Source organism: Arachis stenosperma, chromosome 2 (genome assembly GCF_014773155.1).
Source record: "Arachis stenosperma cultivar V10309 chromosome 2, arast.V10309.gnm1.PFL2, whole genome shotgun sequence".
Classification (NCBI taxonomy): Eukaryota; Viridiplantae; Streptophyta; class Magnoliopsida; order Fabales; family Fabaceae; genus Arachis; species Arachis stenosperma.
Genome location: NC_080378.1, coordinates 36,214,828 through 36,235,867, shown reverse-complemented (window position 1 = coordinate 36,235,867; position 21,040 = coordinate 36,214,828). Strand labels below are relative to the sequence as shown.

The 21,040-nt window shown below is 42.0% G+C and overlaps 1 non-coding gene across 1 annotated transcript; it reads left to right on the top strand.

Annotated features, from left to right (window-relative positions):
* Positions 1-261: 261 nt before the first annotated feature.
* On the top strand, positions 262-365 carry LOC130964251 (small nucleolar RNA R71). Its single transcript, XR_009080352.1, has one exon. It is a non-coding gene; the product is annotated as a small nucleolar RNA R71 (small nucleolar RNA).
* The last annotated feature ends 20,675 nt before the right edge of the window (positions 366-21,040 follow it).

The following is a 21,040-nucleotide window of genomic DNA, read 5'->3' as shown; positions in this document are numbered from 1 at the left end:
GTCAACACTTTGTTCTGAGCCAATATGGCATTCAGAGTATCAATTTCAAGAACTCCCTTCCTCTAAGGCGTCTCACTATTCACGGAATTCCTCTCAGAAGTGTACATGAATTGGTTATTTGCAACCATGTCAATAAGTTCTTGAGCCTCTTCAGGCGTTTTCTTTAGGTGAATAAATCCACCTGCGGAATGGTCCAATGACATCTTGGAAAACTCAGATAGACCATAATAGAATATATCTAATATGGTCCATTCTGAAAACATGTTAGAAGGACACTTTTTGGTCATCTGCTTGTATCTTTCCCAAGCTTCATAGAGGGATTCACCATCTTTTTGCTTGAAGGTCTGGACATCCACTCTAAGCTTGCTTAGCTTTTGAGGAGGAAATAATTTATCCAAGAAGGCCGTGACCAGCTTATCCCAGGAGTCCAGGCTATCTTTATGTTGTGAGTCCAACCATGTTCTAGCTCTGTCTCTTATAGCAAAAGGGAAAAGCATGAGTCTGTAGACTTCAGGATCTACTCCATTCGTCTTAACAGTCTCACAAATCTGCAAGAACTCAACTAAAAACTGGTAAGGATCTTCAGATGGAAGTCCATGAAACTTGCAGTTCTGTTGCATTAAAGCAACTAATTGAGGTTTCAGCTCAAAATGTTTGCTCCAATTGCCGGAATGGAGATGCTTCTTCCATCAAATTTGGACGTTGGTTTTGTGAAGTCACCAAGCATCCTCCTTGCATTATTGTTGTTGGGTTCGGCTACCATCTCCTTCTCTTGTTTGAAAATTTCAAAAAGGTTGCCTCTGGATTGTTGTAATTTAGCTTCTCTTAGTTTCCTCTTCAAAGTCCTTTCAGGTTTTGGATTAGCTTCAACAAGAGTGTCTTTTTCCTTGTTCCTGCTCATATAGGGAAGAAGAGAACAAGAAAAGAAAGAGGAATCCTCTATGTCACAGTAAAGAGGGTCCTTTGTTGTTAGTAGAAGAGGGAAGGGAAGAAGAGTGAAGAAGAATGGTTAAGGATAGAGGTAGTGATTTGAGATGAAGAGAGGTGAGGAGAAGTGTTAGTAAATAAATAAATAAATAGAAGAAGGAGAGATAGAGAATTTCGAAAATAATTTTAAAAAAATAGTTAGTGATTTTCGAAAATTAAAGATAAGATAGAATTAAAATTAAAATTTAAAACAATTAATTAATTAAAAAGAATTTTTGAAAAAGAGGGAGGTATTTTCGAAAATTAGAGACGGAAAATTAGTTAGGTGGTTTTAAAAAAGATAAGAAACAAACAAAAAGTCAAATAGTTAGTTGAGAAAGATATTAAAGTCAAATTTGAAAAGATAAGAAGATAAGAAGTTAGATAAGATATTTTTAAATCAAATTTTGAAAAAGATAAAATTTTGAAAAAGATATGATAAAAAGATAAGATAAATAGATAAGATAGATAAGATATGGTTGAAAAAGATTTAATTTTAAAATTAAAATTAATTACTTAACTAACAAGAAACTAAAAGATAAGATTCTAGAGTTTAAAGATTGAACCTTTCTTAACAAGAAAGTAACAACTTCAAATTTTTGAATCAATCACATTAATTGTTAGTGTAGTTTCGAAAAAAATATGATATAAAGATAAGAAAAAGAATTTGAAAAAGATTTTTTTTTGGAGTTTTCGAAAATAAGAAAAAAATGAAAAAGATATGATTTTTGAAAAAGATTTTAAAAAGATAAGATTTTTTTAAAAATTGAAAATTTGACTTGACTTGTGAGAAACAACTAATTTTAAAAAATTTTTGACCAAGTCAATCCAAAATTTCGAAAATTTGGAGAGAAAAGGAAAAGATGTATTTTTTTATTTTTTTGAATTTTTGATGATGAGAGAGAAAAACATAAAAATGACTCACAACATGAAAATTATGAATCAAAACTCATGATGTATGCAAGAACACTATGAATATCAAGATGAACACCAAGAACACTTTGAAGATCATAATGAACATCAAGAACATAATTTTGAAGAATTTTTTATGTAAAGAAAACATACAAGACACCAAACTTAGAAATCTTTAATGCATGGACTCTAACAAATGAAAAATGCATATGAAAAACAACAAACAACAAAAAACAAGAAAACATCAAGATCAAACAAGAAGACTTGTCAAGAACAACTTTGAAGATCAGGAAAAACACCATGAATGCATGAATTTTCGAAAAATGCAAGAAAAATTTTTAAAGCATGCAATTGACACCAAACTTAAAAATTGACTCAAGACTCAAACAAGAACACAAATTTTTTTTTTGGTTTTTATGATTTTTTTTTTTGAAAATATTCTTTTGGAAAAACGAAAAATAAAGAAAAAATTTTTTTGAAAGATTTTTGAAAACTTTTTTGAAAAGAAAATAAAAAGAAAATTACCTAATCTGAGCAACAAGGTGAACCGTTAGTTATCCAAACTCGAACAATCCCCGGCAACGGCGCCAAAAACTTGGTGGACGAAATTATGATCATCAATGTTGTACTCTTTGTTTTTGTATGGAATTTATTTCATGATAATGGCTCTTTGCTATGTGTGGACACAACTCCGTTCAACTAACCAGCAAGTGTACTGGGTCGTCCAAGTAATAAACCTTACGTGAGTAAGGGTCGATTCCACAGAGATTGTTGGTATGAAGCAAGCTATGGTCATCTTGTAAATTTCAGTCAGGCAGATTTAAATAAATTATGGAATTTGGAAAATCAAATAATAGTAAATAAACATAAAATAAAGATAAAGTTACTCATGCATTTCCATGGTGGGAATTTCAGATAGGTGTATGGAGATGTTGTGCTCCTCTTGAATCTCTGCTTTCCTACTACTTCATCCAATCCTTCTTACTCCTTTCCATGGCAAGTTGTATGTAGGGCATCACCGTTGTCAATGGCTACATCCCATCCTCTCAGTGAAAAAGTTCCAAATGCTCTGTCACAGCACGGCTAATCATCTGTCGGTTCTCAATCAGGTTGGAATAAAATCCCTTGATTCTTTTGCGTCTGTCACTAACGCCCAGCCTTCAGGAGTTTGAAGCTCGTCACAGTCATTCAATCCCGGAATCCTACTCGGAATACCATAGACAAGGTTTAGACTTTCCGGATTCTCATGAATGCCGCTATCAATTCTAGCTTATACCACGAAGATTCTGATTAAGGAATCCAAGAGATATGCGCCCGGTCTAAGGTAGAACGGAAGTGGTTGTCAATCACGCGCGTTCATAGGTGAGAATGATGATGAGTGTCACGGATCATCACATTTATCAAGTTGAAGTGCAACGAATATCTTAGAATAGGAATAAATCGAATTGGATAGAAAATAATAGTAATTGCATTGAAACTTGAGGTACAGCAGAGCTCCACACCCTTAATCTATGGTGTGTAGAAACTCCACCGTTGAAAATACATAAGTGAAAGGTTCAGGCATGGCCGAATGGCCAACCCCCAAAACGTGATCAATAGTCTCCTAAGATGAATAATAAAATAAAACTGAGATCAAAGATGTCTAATACAATAGTAAATTATCCTATTTATACTAGACTAGCTACTAGGGTTTACAAGAGTAAGTATTTGATGCATAAATCCACTTCCAGGACCCACTTGGTGTGTGTTTGGGCTGAGCTTGATCTATCCACGAGCTGAGGCTTCTTTTGGAGTTGAACGCCAAGTTGTAACGTGTTTTGGGCGTTCAATTCCGGGTCGTAACGTGTTTCTGGCGTTTTACTCCAAACAACAACATGGAACTGGCGTTGAGAGCCAGTTTACGTCGTCAATTCCTGAATAAAGTATGGACTATTATATATTGCTGGAAAGCTCTAGATGTCTACTTTCCAACGCTGTTGAGAGGGCGCCATTTGGAGTTCTGTAGCTCCAGAAAATCTATTTCGAGTGCAGGAAGGTCAGATTCCAACAGCATCAGCAGTCCTTTGTCAGCCTCCTATCAGAGTTTTGCTCAAGTCCCTCAATTTCAGCCAGAAATTACCTGAAATCACAGAAAAACACACAAATTCATAGTAAAGTCCAGAAATATGAATTTAACATAAAAACTAATGAAAACATCCCTAAAAGTAGCTTGAACTTACTAAAAACTACCTAAAAACAATGCCAAAAAGCGTATAAATTATCCGCTCATCAGTCGCGTTGCCCCTACCTAGCTTCACCCCAATTCTTGGGGTTTTCTAAAAATTTATCAATTTGTCATCCATGCACTAGATTTTCCGACCTCTTTGAAGATCTTCTTTTATCTTTTTCATATGACCAAGCCCTTTAGTGGGCAAAATAACAAACAGCAATGGGTGTCTTTCCGGGCCATACAAGGCCGGAGAGTTTTCACCTCTTTGACGAATCCTTCATGATTTCAAAAATTTCTTTTTTAAAGTGCAATCTGTAGAGGGTCACCACCCCTTTTTTCTGGACCAAAACTCTTCTCCTCGCTTTCCTTTATACTGGTCGGAGTCTTCTCCCTGTGAAAAATATGGGTTGGATGACCTGGATGAGGTGGAGGCGGCCGTCGTGGGGTTCTTCTGAGAAGCATGGGGAAGAGCCCCTTATTTAGAGACGAAAAAGTTCCTGTAGGGGTCTCTGACCTTTGTGCAGGCCCAATTAGGTAGCGTTATATTTTTATATTCTGTTTTCAATCCTGATAGTTTTTTTCGAGTTTTCTTCTCCAACTTGCATGCTGACTTTCTATCTAATGGTTTTTTGCAGAAATGGCGAAGAAGAATTTCCGGGAGTCTTATCAGAGAGTCCAGGAGGCCAAGTCGAGGTCTCGCGCCAGGACTGATGGTGCTAGGGCTACTGGCCCTCTTCCTCCTCCTCCCCCTCCTCCTCTCCTCAAAACTTAGGGACCTCCACCCGACCTATTGTCATATCCTCTTCAGCCTCTTCTCTTCCATCCCCTCCTCCCCGATCTTCCCCTGAGGCAGAGAAGAAGAAGCGTAAGGCTTTAGAGTCTAGCTCTTCTTTTGAGGGTGAGGCCAAGTCTAATGCGCCTCAGTTCGTTCAGAATTATATCTATCCTCATACTCGTATAAATATGGATGATGCTTCCATTCGAAACCACCTTAATTTTCTGGTTCAGCGGAGTGTTAGGGCGGCGGGGGTGTGCACTAAGCTTATGGATATTTTTTAGAAGACTCTCCTCAACTCTTTGGGTTTGTCCCTGAGGGTTGAGGAGCTAGAGAGGAGGATTCTCTTATATCAAGAAGCTGAGAAGAGGTTGAAGGAGGAGGTCATTGAGTTGAAGGAGGAGAGGGATCATATCCTGGAGAGGGAGAGGAAGTTGATGGGCCAGTGTGCCATGGCGGAGGGTCTGAAGGAGAAGGCGGAGCAGAGCTATACAAGCTTGTTCGAGGACCTTGTAGAGGTGAAGAAGGATTTGGTGAGAGCTCGAGATGCCTATGTAGAGCTGGAGGACTCTATTGCTGAAGGGGCCGAGGAGGCGTGGAGGATTTTTAAAGAACAGGTCGGGGTTATTGCTCCCGACCTGGATCTCTCTCCTTTGAATCCTGATAAGGTCGTGGTTGATGGGGCTATTGTTTCTCCTCCCCGACCTGTGTCCGAATCTGCGCTGAAGACTCGGGGACAGAGGATAATAGAATCCCCTCCCCGACCAGGAGATGCCCCGAGTTCCTTGAAGGCTTCCGAGAAAGGTTCTGATCATCCTGATCCGTCCTCTATTGGTGCTGCTCTGACTTCTCTCCCTGGTCCTGATGGTGCTCCGATTACTCTTCCTGGCTCTGGCGATGATCTTCCTCTTGGTGGTGGTGACCTTCCTTCTTCCAATTAATCTATGGAGGCTATATGGGGGCCCGGCCTATGGGTCCCCCATTTTTTAAACAATTTTATATTTATTGTTTTTGGTGGTGGCTGTTGGTACTTTGACATTTTTTTGCCCTTTGTGGCCAAAAACAAAATTAAAAATACCATTTTTTGGATAAGGGTTTTAGGTTATATTTACGTTGGCCTGCATGCTTTCTATTCAGGTTTTAAGAAAACCTTTTTTGATCTTTTTCTTTTGTTGAAAACCCTTTATTTCGGGAAAACTTTTACCTTGGCTGGCTGTCCCTTATCTAAGTTATCTTGAACTTTTCTTGAAGGCTTGGGGATAGTCTTTGCCTTTGGTTTTTTATGGATTTTCCTACCTCTTTTTTGGTATTCCTCGTACTCAATTTTTCTATTGAGTTTCTATAACTTAGGTTATTTTCGCGATGCATTTCATTCTTCTCAGACTCTACGACTTGTAAGTCGACTAGGTTCCGAGTTCCTACATGATCTACTTTTATAACCTCTTTACACCGACTTGTACCTCGTCATTTTATCCTGACGACCATCTAGGTCGGTTCATGGGATTTTTACGCTTTGTCGAGCATAAGTCGGCGTGTTTCGTAGAGAGTGAAAGCATAAAAAGGAATTTTGTAAAGAGATATGGGAAAAAGATCTTTATTTGAAGGTACTTTTTTGCTACCAAGGGTTTTGACAATTTTTGTTGCCCCTTAGTCCCCACTTTGATGCCTCGTTAAAAACCCCCCTTCAGGAAAACCCTTTCTTTGAGAAAAAACCATGAAGTTGGGAAAAGAGTACATCAGGGAGTGGAGTTCACTTTTAACTATAGTACCTTTTCATGTAACAAGCATGCCATGACCTAGGTAGCTCCGTGCCGTTTAATTCGGTCACTTTATAGTAGCCTTTTCCTAAGACCTCCCTAATTTTGTAATGTCCTTTCCAATTTGTCGCGATCTTGCTGATATGCAAAATTGTGATTTACTCTTTTTATAATTCGAACAATTCTTAGTAATGGCTCTAGGGACTTGGTGCACACTACTATGGTTCACTCACATTCCTCACAACTTCGCACAACTAACCAGCAAGTGCACTGGGTCGTCCAAGTAATAAACCTTACGTGAGTAAGGGTTGATCCCACAGAGATTGTTGGTATGAAGCAAGCTTTGGTCATCTTGTAAATCTCAGTTAGGCGGATTCAAATAGTTATAATGGTTTTCAAAAATAATAATAAATAAAGCATAAAATAAGGATAGAGATACTTATGTAAATCATTGGTGGGAATTTTGGATAAGTGTATGGAGATGCTTTGTTCCTGTTGAATCTCTGCTTTCCTACTGCCTTCCTTCAATCCTTCATATTCCTTTCCATGGCAAGCTGTATGTAGGACATCACGTTGTCAATGGCTACTTCCCATCTTCTCAGTGAAAATGGTCCAAATGCTCTGTCACAGCATAGCTAATCATTTGTCAGTTCTCAATCATGTCAGAATAGAATCCATTGATTGTTTTGCATCTGTCACTACGCCCAAAAATTGCGAGTTTGAAGTTCGTCACAGTCATTCAATCCTTGAATCCTACTCGGAATACCACAGACAAGGTTTAGACTTTTCGGATTCTCAAGAATGGCCGCCAATAATTCTAGCTTATACCACAAAGATTCTGGTTAAGGAATCCAAGAGATACACGCTCGGTCTAAGGTAGAACGGAAGTGGTTGTCAAGGACGCGTTCATAAAGACGGATGATGATGAGTGTCACGGATCATCACATCCATCAGGTTGAAGTGCAGCGAATATCTTAGAATAAGAATAAGTATAAATTGAATAGAAAATAGTAGTACTTTGCATTAAAACTCGAAATACAGCTGAGCTCCACACCTTAATCTATAGTGTGTAGAAACTCCACCGTTGAAAATACATAAGTGATGGTGGTCCAGGCATGGCCGAATGGCTAGCCCCCAAAATATGATATGAAATTCGAAACTAGGGAAAAGGAACCGGTCTAAGGACTAGGCATCCAAAGATGAAAATACAATAGTAAAAAGTCCTACTTATACTAGACTAGCTACTAGGGTTTACGGAAATAAGTCTAAGTGTAGAAATCCACTTTCGGGGCCCACTTTGGTGTGTGCTTGGGCTGAGCTTGAGCTTTACATGTGCAGAGGATTCTCTTGGAGTTAAACGCCAAGTTGTAACGTGTTTTTGGCATTTAACTCTAGTTTGTGACGTGTTTCTGGCATTTTACTCCAGAATGCAGCATGGGGCTGGTGTTGAACGCCAATTTGCGTCATCTAATCTCGAACAAAGTATGGACCATTATATATTTCTGGAAAGCTCTGGATGTCTGCTTTTCAACGCCATTAAAAGCGTGCCATTTGGAGTTCTGTAACTCCAGAAAATCCATTTCGAGTGCAGGGAGGTCAGAATCTAACAGCATTAGTAGTCCTTTTTCAGCCTGAATCAGATTTTTGCTTAGGTCCCTCAATTTCAGCCAGAAAATACCTGAAATCACAGAAAAACACAAACTCATAGTAAAGTCCAGAAATGTGAATTTTGCATAAAAACTAATGAAAACATCCCTAAAAGTAGCTAGATCCTACTAAAAGCTACCTAAAAACAATGACAAAAAGCGTATAAATTATCCGCTCATCACTTGCCATCCCCAGATTTGTTGACTCCTATGTTGTTTCTGATCAAGATCAGGTCGTCTGGGGTGAAGCTTCTTTGAATGACCTTTTTGTTATATCGGTTTGTCATCCTTTGTTTCAATGCTGCCTCTCTTATTTGGGCTTGTTCTCGGACTTCAGGGAGTAGCTCAAGTTCTTCTTTGTGTCCTTGTATGTTTCCGACTTCATCGTAGAAGCTCACCCTTGGACTTTCCCGTTGATTTCTACTGGTATCATGGCTTCTACGCCGTAAGCAAGTCGGAAGAGTGTTTCCCTTGTGGCAGACTGAGGTGTAGTCCGATAAGCCCAAAGTACTTGTGGGAGCTCCTCGGCCCAGGCTCCCTTTGCGTCCTGCAACCTTTTCTTCAACCCTGTCAGTATGACCTTGTTTGCTGCCTCGACTTGTCCATTTGCTTGTGGATGTTTCACCGATGTAAGCTGATGTTTGATCTTCATGCTGGCTACTAGGTTTTTAAAGGTTGAGTCAGTGAACTGAGTGCCATTATCAGTAGTGATGGAGTGAGGTACTCCATACCTGGTGATAATGTTTTTGTAGATGAACTTTCGACTTCTCTGAGCGGTGATGGTGGCCAATGGTTCTACTTCTATCCACTTTGTGAAGTAATCCACTCTCACTATTAGATATTTTACTTGTCCCGGCGCTTGGGGGAATGGTCCTAGCAAGTCCAACCCCCAATTTGTGAAAGGCCATGGGGAAGTTATACTAATGAGCTCCTCGGAGGGAGCTACATGGAAGTTTACATGCATTTGGCATGGTTGGCACTTCTTCACAAATTCTGTGCCATCTTTTTGCAAGGTCGGCCAATAGAACTCAGCTCGGATTACTTTTCTGGCTAACGACCTAGCCCCAAGATGGTTTCCGCAGATTCCATTGTGAACCTCCTCTAACACCTCGGTTGTCCTTGAGTTCAGGATGCACCTTAGTAGTTGTGTTGATATTCCCCTTTTATAGAGGATATTTTTCACCATGGTGTAGTTTTGTGCTTCCCTTCATATCTTTTTGGCCTATTTTCCCTCTTTGGGGAGGATGTCGAATATTAGATATTTGACTAAGGGCTTCATCCACCCGAGGTCTAACCCGGTGACTTCAAGGATTTCTTGAACGGCCTCTGCTTTGACCACAGAGGGTTCTGGGAGAGTTTCTTGGATTAGGCTTCTGTTGTTCCCTCCTGATTTGGTACTTGCAAGCTTAGAGAGGGCGTCTGCCCTGCTGTTGAGGTCCCGAGTTATATGTTTGATCTCGGTCTCTTCAAAGCGCCTAAGATGCTCCAAGGTTTTTGTTCATACCCTGGGTCGAGACCGACCCGGGATGTTCGACAGAGAAAGCGACCGACCTCTTCAGGTAAGGACGACCCGACCTCTTTCTAAAGAGCTCGGTCAAGTTCCCAGGAAAGCCCAAAGAAGGGCCCAAATAGAGGAACATGCCCCAAGTCCTAAGGCGGCCCAAGCCTACAGAGAGAAGGGCGGTTCCCTTGAAGATAAGATGACCTCACCTAAAGATAAGATAAGATAACTAACTTATCTTATCCACAGAAGGCCACATCTCACCATTATAAATACACTGGAGCACCCAGGTATAACTCATACTCTGATACTACTCAATACCTGCTTAATACCCTTGCTAACTTAAGCATCGGAGTCTCTTGCAGGTACCCCTCACCCTTCGGTGGCAGAGGATCAGCAGCACCATCAGTCCAACAAGTCAGAGGTACCAGCTCCGGCTGCCATCCACCTGCCGGACACACCAGCTACGACCAGTACGAAAGATCTCGTCCGAGATCAACCTCCAGTTTCAGGTAACCCTTGGAACATTGGCGCCGTTGCTGGGGAACCTGGAAGTCATCCCATCACCATGGCGGACGACCATGATAACGACCACGATTCAGGTCTGGAAGATAAAAGCCCCCCGGGCCAATCCTGAAGAAAATTCACGCAAAGAGCAAGACCCGTTCACCAGGGAAATCATGAAAACCAAACCAAAAGACTTCAAACTCCCGGATATGACCCTGTATGATGGCACCACGGACCCCAACAACCACCTCAGCAACTTCAGAAGCAGAATGTACCTTACCGACGCCCCAGATGCTGTTCGCTGTAAAGCCTTTCCAACAACTCTCACAAAGACAGCAATCCGATGATTCGACAACCTACACCCAAAGTCCATCTCAAGTTTTGATGACCTGGCTAAAAAATTCCTAGCCAGATTCTCCATTCAGAAATATAAGGCCAAGCACGCCCCCAGCTTACTAGGGATCAAACAAGGAGATCGGGAGAGCCTCCGCAACTACATGGAAAGATTCAACAAAACGTGCATTGACATACAAAGTTTACCAACAGAAGCCGCCATCATGGGACTCATCAACGGCCTACGAGAGGGACCTTTTAGCCAGTCTATATCAAAAAAGTACCCGACCTCCTTAGACGAAGTACAGGAACGAGCAGAAAAATATATCAACATGGAAGAAAATGCTCGGTTAGGAGAGACCTCAAAATCGGGGACCTCATACCGAGACAAAGACAAGGAATCCAAGAGAAAAGAAGATCGACAAGGGGAGAAAATCAAAAAATACCATAATTACACTCCTCTCAGGGTATCCCTGGTTGAGATATACAAAGAAGTCTGCCATACAGAAAAAATCCCCCCAGCACGGCCACTCAAAGGCAAAAAGGGAGGAGGAAACTGGAAGGAATATTGTGAATACCATCAAGTCCGTGGACACTCCACAAACGAATGCTTCGACTTAAAAAATATCATAGAATAATTGGTGAGAGAAGGAAAATTAGATCGATTTCTGGCCCCCGAGATGATGATCAAAGAAAGAGACGAAGGGACGAAGATACCGAACGAACTGAACGATTACCCCGGACACCAGAGAGACATGTCCACATGATACATGGCGGATTTGCAGGAGGTGGGATCTCCAAATCATCTCGCAAAAGATATCTCAAAGAAGTATATCATGTCGAGGGAAAGGAGCAAGCACTCAACATCCCGGCAATAACATTCACAAAAGAGGATGCCTCTGGCATCATCTCAGGACACGACGATCCCATGGTCATCACCATCATATTGGCAAACGCCAATCTACATCGCACCTTAATAGACCAAGGGAGTTACGCCGACATCTTATTCAAAACAGCCTTCGATAAACTCGGCTTAGAAGAAAAAGAACTTAAAGCATATCCAAACAGTCTGTTCGGACTAGGAGATACCCCGGTCCAGCCACTGGGATACATACCACTACATACAACCTTCGAAAAAGGGAACCAATCTAGGACCCTCAGAATAGACTACATTGTGGTCGATGTGAGTTCAGCTTACAATGCTCTCATAGGTCGGACAACACTCAACCAACTTGGCGCAATAGTCTCGATCCCACATCTATGTATAAAATTCCCCACTATGAAAGGAATAGCCACGATAAAAGCAGATCAAAAAATGACACGTCGCTGTTATAACGAAAGCCTAAACCTCAGAGGCGGAAGAGAAGAGTTCCACACAATCAAGCTGGGCGGAGTCCAACGACGAGAAGAGCTTTGTCCACAACCAGAAGGTGCGATAGAGAAGATTCAGATAGGGGATACTTCAGAAAAAACAACCAATATCGGCACAATCCTAAGAGAAGATTCAAAAGAATTACTAATACAATTCTTACGAGATAATGTTGATCTCTTCGCATGGAAAGCCGCAGACATGCCAGGAATACACCCTAAGCTAATGAGTCATAAGTTGGCGGTCTACCCAGGATCTCGGCCGGTACAGTAGAGACGAAGAAAACTTGGGCCAGAGCGATCCCAGGCTGTGGAAGAATAAGTACAAGCACTACTGGAAGCAGGATTCATAAGAGAAGTCAAATACCCACTCTGGCTAGCCAACGTCGTCTTGGTGAAAAAATTAAATGGGAAGTGGCAAATGTGCACCGATTACACCGATCTCAACAAAGCTTGCCCAAAAGACCCATACCCACTCCCAAGTATTGACGCTCTGGTAGATGCTTCCTCCGGATATAGATATCTCTCGTTTATGGACGCTTACTCGGGGTACAACCAAATCCCCATGTACCCACCAGATCAAGAAAAGACCTTGTTCTTAACACCGAAAGCAAACTACTGCTACATTGTGATGCCTTTCGGTCTCAAGAACGCAGGAGCCACTTATCAAAGGCTAATGAATAAAGTCTTCTCGGATCACATCGGAAAGGTCATGGAAGTCTACGTGGACGACATGCTAATAAAAACATAGAGCGAAGAGACATTATTGTCTGACCTGGCCCAAGTGTTCGACACCATAAGAAAGCATGACATGCGACTCAATCCCGCGAAATGCACCTTTGCAGTAGAAGCGGGCAAATTCTTAGGCTTCATGCTCACACAAAGAGCAATTGAAGCAAATCCAGACAAATGTCAGGCCATACTCAACATGAAGAGCCCAACCTGTGTCAAAGAAGTACAGCAACTCAATAGGAGATTGGCCGTCCTATCCCGATTCTTAGCAGGAGCTGCGATAAGATCTCTCCCCTTCTATGCTACTTTAAGAAAGGGAAAACAGTTCGAATGGACAACAGAATGTGAGCAAGCCTTCCAAGACTTTAAGAAGTTTTTAGGACGGCCACCTATCCTATCTCGACCACGAGAAGGAGAACCACTCATATTATATCTCGCAATAGGAAGCCGGGCAATAGCCTCAGCACTAGTCAGAGAAGACGAGAATGGACAACAACCCGTCTACTTCATCAGCAAAGCACTACAGGGATCCGAACTGAACTACCAGAAAATAGAAAAATTCGCCTATACTCTCATTTTAACATCCCGACGACTCCGCCCTTACTTCCAGGCTCACACCATTAAGGTTTGAACTAACCAGCCCCTAAAAGGAATATTGCAGAAAATAGATTTAGCAGGCAGAATTCTACAATGGGCAGTCGAGCTGTCAGAGTTCGATCTCCAATATGAAGCTCGGACGGCCATCAAATCACAGTATCTGGCCGACTTTATCGCAGAATTCACAGATGTCATGGAAACCCTCACAGAATGGAATCTATGTGGATGGTTCTTCAAATAAAACTGAAAGCGGCGCAGGCATAATAATAGAGAGCAACCAAGGAACCCAAGTCGAGCTCTCCCTCAAGTTCGGGTTCCCAGCCTCAAATAACCAGGCGGAATATAAAGCATTGATAGCTAGTTTGAAGCTGGCTGAAGAGGTGGGAGCTCAAAAACTCAACATTTACAGCGATTCACAAGTGGTCACATCACAAATAACAGGGAGCTACCAAGCCAAAGATCCCACCATGAAAAAGTATTTGGATAAGACCAAGGAACAGCTCGGACAAATCGGGGAATATAAGATCTGCCACATCCCCCGCGAACAAAATGCCCGAGCTGACGCACTCTCGAAACTAGCCAGCACCAAGCCAGGTGGCAACAATAGAAGCCTCATCTAGGAAATGTTACAGAACCCGCCAATCTCGGAAGAAAAAGAAGTCCTAGCCATAGTAAACCAGGACCAAGGATGGATGACCTCTATAATCAACTACCTCAAAATAGGAACACTCCCCACAGAAGAAAAGGAGGCAAAGAGGCTAAAAAGAGAGGCACAGTACTACACCATCATAAACAACATCCTGTACAAAAAAGGGATCTCAGTACCATTATTAAAATGCGTACCGACCTCCCACACAAAGGAAGTGTTAGAAGAAGTACACGGCGGCATTTGTGGCAATCACCTTGGAGCACGGGCCCTCACCAAAAAAAGTACTTCGGGCAGGGTTCTATTGGCCAACATTACAGAAAGAAGCCACAGAATTTGTAAAGACATGTCCACCATGTTAGAAACATGCCAACTTTCACATCGCCCCGCCAGAAGAGCTCATCAGCGTAACTTCGCCTTGGCCGTTATCAAAATAGGGCCTCGATCTTTTTGGTCCCTTTCCCCAGGGATCAGGACAAGTTAAATTTCTTATAGTAGGGGTAGATTACTTTACAAAGTGGATCGAGGCAGAACCCCTAGCCAACGCTACCGCCCAAAGAAGCCGGAAATTCCTATATAGAAACATTGTCACAAGGTTCAGAGTCCCATATTCAATAACCACAGACAATGGCACTCAATTCACAGATGCAGGCTTCAGAAAACTAGTAGCCGACTTGAATATAAAGCACTAGTACACTTCCGTCGAAGATCCACAGGTCAATGGACAGGCCGAAGCCGCCAACAAAGTCATATTGGCCGGGTTAAAACGGAGATTATAAGATGCAAAGGGAGCCTGGGCAGAAGAGCTTCCACAGGTCCTATGGGTATATCGAACGACGCCACATTCCGCCACAAAGGAATCCCCCTTCCGGTTAGCATACAGAATAGAGGCAATGATCCCAGTAGAGATTGAGGAAAGATCGCCTAGAGTAGTTCATTACAATGAGGGAGCAAACTCCCAACTTCAGAGGGAAGAGCTCGACCTACTATCTGAGATCCAAGAAAGAGCTCGGATCAGGGAGGAAGCTCTAAAGCGTCGAATGGCTTCCAGATATAATCAAAGGGTAGTACCAAGAAGTTTTGCAGAGAACGATCTTATCCTAATCCGAAATGATATTGGAACAACTCGACCAGGAGAAGGAAAGCTGGCAGCAAACTAGAAAGGACCCTACCAAGTTATAGAAGTACTTGGGAAGGGCTACTACAGACTGTCCGAACTCGATGGACGAGAGCTTCCAAGATCATGGCACGCCTGCAACCTAAGAAGGTACTACAGTTAGAAAAGGTAAAGGATCTCATTACTGAATGCACTCTTTTTCCTGAAAAAGTTTTTTAATGAGGCACCAGGTTGAGACCTAGACACTATCCGACTTAAAAGGATGAAAAAATTTCCACATGTATATATTCGCACTTTTCTTTGAATAAAATTTATTTAGATATTCTGCAAGATTTTAAGACGCATTAATCTGAAGTATTCATTGTCCGATTATAAAGCAACAGATCGGCAGAAAGTGAAAAACAATTTCACTGCACGATCACGACAAAGATAACCGTCCGATAAAGGTGAAAACGCGATTCACCCAAAAGACGATCTAAAGATGCCAACCACTTTCTACAAATAATCAAAGATGAACACAGAATAATGTAAGAAGTTATCGAAAGTAATCCAAAAAAAAGAACCTGACGAGGTCTTACGGATAGCTAAAATAATAACTTAAAGACTGGCCGACGTTCAGAAGTCAGACCAAGTCAACCCAAGTTATAAGTAAACCCTGGAAAGAGGATTACTGGCCAATCCTATTAAAGAGGATTACTTTAACTTAAGAAGAGATCGACCTAATAAAGTCGGTTTCCTACAAAATAAAGTTATAAAAGTAATCCCTGAAAGAGACCTGACAAAGGTCCAAGAAAGAGGATTACAAAAATAACTTAGAAAGAGATCGACCTAACGAAGTCGATTTCCTACAAAATAAAGTTATAAAAGTAATCCCTGAAAGAGACCTGACAAAGGTCCGAGAAAGAGGATTACAAAAATAACTTAGAAAGAGATCGACCTAACGAAGTCAGTTTCCTACAAAACAAAGTTATAAAAGTAATCCCTGAAAGAGACCTGACAAAGGTCCGAGAAAGAAGATTACAAAAATAACTTAGAAAGAGATCGACCTAACGAAGTCGATTTCCTACAAAACAAAGTTATAAAAGTAATCCCTGAAAGAGACCTGACAAAGATCCAAGAAAGAGGATTACAGAAATAACTCAGAAAGAGATCGACCTAACGAAGTCGGTTTGCGTTTTTGATACATATTTGATCATATTATATCCAAAAATTCTTGTCAAGATGAATATTCCGTGATCAAATTCTTTTTTATTGATATTGCCTTGGTATTGCGTATATTTAATATTCCTTTTATAATCCATTGATCTGATAGACAGGTACCCCCCTTCCCTTTTCTTTCCATTTTTTGTAAAAAATGACCTACTTAACTCAGTGGTTAGAGTATTGCTTTCATACGGCAGTAGTCATTGGTTCAAATCCAATAGTAGGTAAGTAGGTATAGGTCGAACTTATTAGCTACCATTGAAACCTGATAAAGGTCCAAGAAAGGGGATTACAGAAATAACTCAGAAAGATATCGACCTAACGAAGTCGGTCTCCTACAAAACAAAGTTATAAAAGTAATCCCCGAAAGAAACCTGATAAAGGTCCAAGAAAGGGGATTACAGAAATAACTTAGAAGGGGACCAACGCAAAGGAATCGGTTACGGAGTGCCAAAAATACGTACGAAAGCGAGAAAACCGAGAAACAAGTCGGACCCACCTTCAAAGGATCCAAGCTATAAACAATACGAACAAAGCAATCCAAAGAAGTCGAGCTGCAAGGTTCCAACATTCTCAGAAAACAGAAGAGATAACAAGTTAAAAACCTTGGTATAATCTACAAAGTTATAAAGCCTCGGAGGCCATCAGAACCTACCTTAAAAGGATAGCGAGCTACTTTTTGTTTTTCAAAGTAAAAGTTGCTAAAGCAAAGCAACTAGAAAATGTCAGCAAATAAACAAAAAAGTTTTAAAGAGCCCACAAGCCAGGCCAACTACACAAATATCCAGAAAGAGATCAGCAAGCATCAGGAGCCTTCTTGGCATCATCAGGACAAGGAGAAGGAGGACGAGTCTGAATAGGCACAGCATCTATAGTTCCATCCTCCCGGTTCAGAACCTGGCAATCCAAATCAGGTGCAACCAGAGGAGCAGAAGAGGTCGACACTTTGGCAGAGGACACAGGGGAAGGATCAGCATCATCATCACCATCGTCATCAGGGACAATCTTGCCATCCCTGACAATGTTGTCCAGGCTGAAAGGGGTGAGATCGGCCTCGAGAGCAATGACCCGAACTTGCTCCTTCAAGTTCTCGTAAGCAGCAGTCACGCTGCCACCGAGATGACTTTGGAGCTCAGAATAATCTTCCCGGGCATTGTTCAACTCCCCCCTCAGGCGCATCACCTCCCGATAAGACGTAACGTAACTTTCCTTATGCATCATGGCTGTGTCCTCGGCCAACCTCAAAGAAGCTGCCAGTGAAAGGGAACTCGCCTTCTCGTTCTCTAGATCCTTCTCTAACTTGGTCACCTTTACTTCAAGTTCCTCCTTCAGTTCCCTCATCCGGTCAAACTCCTACTTTGCCTCCTCCATAAATGCTTTGGTGGCGTGGAGAGGAAAATTCTGAGCAGTCCGGTATATAGCAGCCGCCATATGTGCCATCTTTACGTTATTTCGGGCCATAAATTCCAAATGATGGAGGATGGACACATCGTCCATGGAGAGGGCACCATAGGGACCGATTTGCTGATCCACAGATTCAATGGCATTAAAATCGGGAACATCGAGGTCGAAAGGCTCAGCTGTCTTTTGTTTTTTATTGGGAGGAGCAACAGAAGGAGCAGCAGAAGTAGGGTGAGGCTCCACTAGACGAACTCGGGGAGTAAGGATCACCTTCTTTACCCCAGGGGAACTCGGCACAGACAGCTTCACGCGCACTTGGGAGGATCCTTTCCCAGCCGCCTTGGCCGAGATGTTTCTAGCAGCAGTCGCCCTCTGCGCTCTTTTAAAAGCTTTCATAGATTCATTATTTTTCATTGCCTCTGCAAATAAAAACATAAATTAAGCCTCTTCAAGTCGGAAAAGACAGTCACAAGCAATATAAACAGATAAAAAAGGAAACACAAAATACCCAGCTCAGTTTGAAGAAGAGAGGGATTGATTAGAAAAAGTCTTTGTGTCAAGATGGGGAGGTTGACCCCGGTGTTCTTCCAAGACAGTCACAAAGGCTCGCTCAGCCTCATCCAACATTTCCTACGTATATCGGGACACCCTCACATCCTTTTGCCATTCCAAGGGAAAAGCAGGCTCGTCATTTTCATCCAGAAAGAAGGGCCGAGCTCCTTCAACAGCTCAGACCTTGAAAAAGTAGTTTTTAAAATCACGGAATGACTCATCAAACATGGAAAAGACCTTCTTTCCCTGGGTAGAGCGAAAGGAGACCCAAGCTGCCTTCTTTTTTACCACTCCGGGCTTAGTCAAGACAAACAGATAGAAAAAGAGAGATTGGGAAGCAGGGATACCAAAACCATTGCACAACAATTGAAAAATCTTTATGAAACCCCAGAAATTAGGGTGAAGCTGAGAGGGGGCGACATTGCAGGACCATAACAGGTCGGCCTCAATTTTGGTAAAAGGAAGGGTGATACCCAGCTGACCAAAGAAAAAGTCATAAACATAGAAGAAAGGGCGATCGTCAACAACCCGAGTAGAGAAGCAGACTCTCTCTTCAGAGGAGGGAGGGACAAGTTCATAGTTCTTCTCATCACCAGGATTACTACAGACCCTATGAAACTGCCTAAGCTGCGCGCAAAACTCGGAATCAACCAAAGAGGCACACATAAGAACCATTGAGTCCACCCAATCAGCCATGCCCTCAGGAACCCGGGAAGGCATCTCTACAACGTTATTGCGAGAAGACATAAGGCCAACTAAATCCTACAATAAGAAAAGAAGAGTGGATTACTAAAAAAGCATCTCGAACGAGGGGCAAAACAACTCGATGGACAAACAAAAAAGGAAAGCCCCAAGATTCAAACCGAAGTCCTGGGGCATCCTTTGGAGGCACTAACAAAGCAAGGATTCAAGAAATTTCTACAGCTTACGTCCCGGCACTCATCAGAAAGAAAATAAAGTCTTAAAGGAAACAAAGGAAGTAAAAACGCAAAGTCACCACCTTTCTACAGTCTATCAGCGAAAAGCATTGTCAAACATCAAAATGCCAAACAGAAAATCATCAAAGACGCAAACTTTTTCAGAATCAAGCAAAAACATCATCGAAGGCGCAACCAGAAGCGGCGACAACATGCAAAAGCCCTAAAATAAAGATTCAAGCAGCGAGAAAAGCAAAAAGACTCAAAAAGTCCAGAACATGCAACAATCAGGCACGGTAAAAACAGAAAGATCCAAACTTTCTCTGAGCAAAATTCAAACCTTCTACAGATATATAAAGAAATAGAGGAAGAAAAATCGAACCTGGAGAGATAGAAGAAAACCTCGAAAGAAAGCCGAAGAACAGAAGCAACAAAGCCACCCCTCGAAGCGGAAAACTGCAAAGACAGAAATCACCCCTCTTCCACAGAAAGTAGTAACAGAACAAACGTTGCGGGAAGAAATTACGAAAGAAACAGAAAATGAGAGAGTAAAGGGAGAAGTTACGAAGAAGAGCGAAGAAGAGAAACCGTTTTCGATTGAGAAAATTCAAAATAAAAACCAAAAGAAAACGGGGCAATTAATACCAATTAATGAAGGTATTAAACCCTTGCACGTTCCCAAAGTGCCGATATAAAAATGCGCGCTTTTAGAGGAAACGTTCTACATTCAAAAGCTTCTACAAAGGAATCGACAAGATGCTTGAGTTCGGCTTCACCAAAAGAAGGACCGAAGTCCAGGACTCGACCTCAAAAAAGAAAACCGAGCTCAAGCAGGGACACTGTTCATACCCTGGATCGAGTTGTACGACCCAGGATGTTCGACAGAGAAAGTGATCGACCTCTTCAGGTCAGGACAACCCGACCTCTTTCTAAAGAGCTCGGTCAAGTTCCCAGGAAAGCCCAAAGAAGGGCCCAAATAGAGGAACACGCCCCAAGTCCTAAGGCGGCCCAAGCCTACAGAGAGAAGGGCGGTTCCCTTGAAGATAAGATGACCTCACCTAAAGATAAGATAAGATAACTAACTTATCTTATCCACAGAAGGCCACATCTCACCATTATAAATATACTGGAGCACCCAGGTATAACTCATACTCTGATACTACTCAATACCTGCTTAATACCCTTGCTAACTTAAGCATCAGAGTCTTTTGTAGGTACCCCCCACCCTTCGGTGGCAGAGGATCAGCAGCACCATCAGTCCAACAAGTCGGAGGTACCAGCTCCGGCTGCCATCCACCTTCCGGACACACCAGCTACGACCAGTACAAAAGATCTCATCCGAGATCGACCTCCAGTTTCAGGTAACCCTCAGAACAGTTTTGTCTAAGTACCTTTTCATGTTGGGGTCTTTGGCCTGATATTCTCTATTTATTTGGGAAGTCACCACCTGAGAGTCGCTGAATATCATTACTTTGGTTGTACCAACTTCTTCTGCCAGTTTTAATCCTGCAATCAAGGCTTCATATTCTGCCTGATTGTTGGAAGCTGGGAACTCAAACTTGAGGGAGACTTCTATTTGCATTGCCCCTTCGTTGACCAGTATTATGCCTGCACCGCTTCCAACCTTGTTGGAGAATTCATCTACATATAACTCCCACGTAGTAGATTTTTTCTCTTGGTCCCCTGCGTATTCTGCTATGAAGTCGGTGAGGCATTGGGCTTTTATTGCCATCCGAGTTTCGTACTTCAGGTCAAACTCGGAGAGCCCTATTGCCCATTGAACCATTCTGCCTGTAATATCCGTCTTCTGAAGGATCTGCTTTATGGGCTGGTTCGTTTCGCACTTTTATTGTGTGTGCTTGAAAATAAGGCCGTAACCGTCGTGAGGCTACTACTAAGGA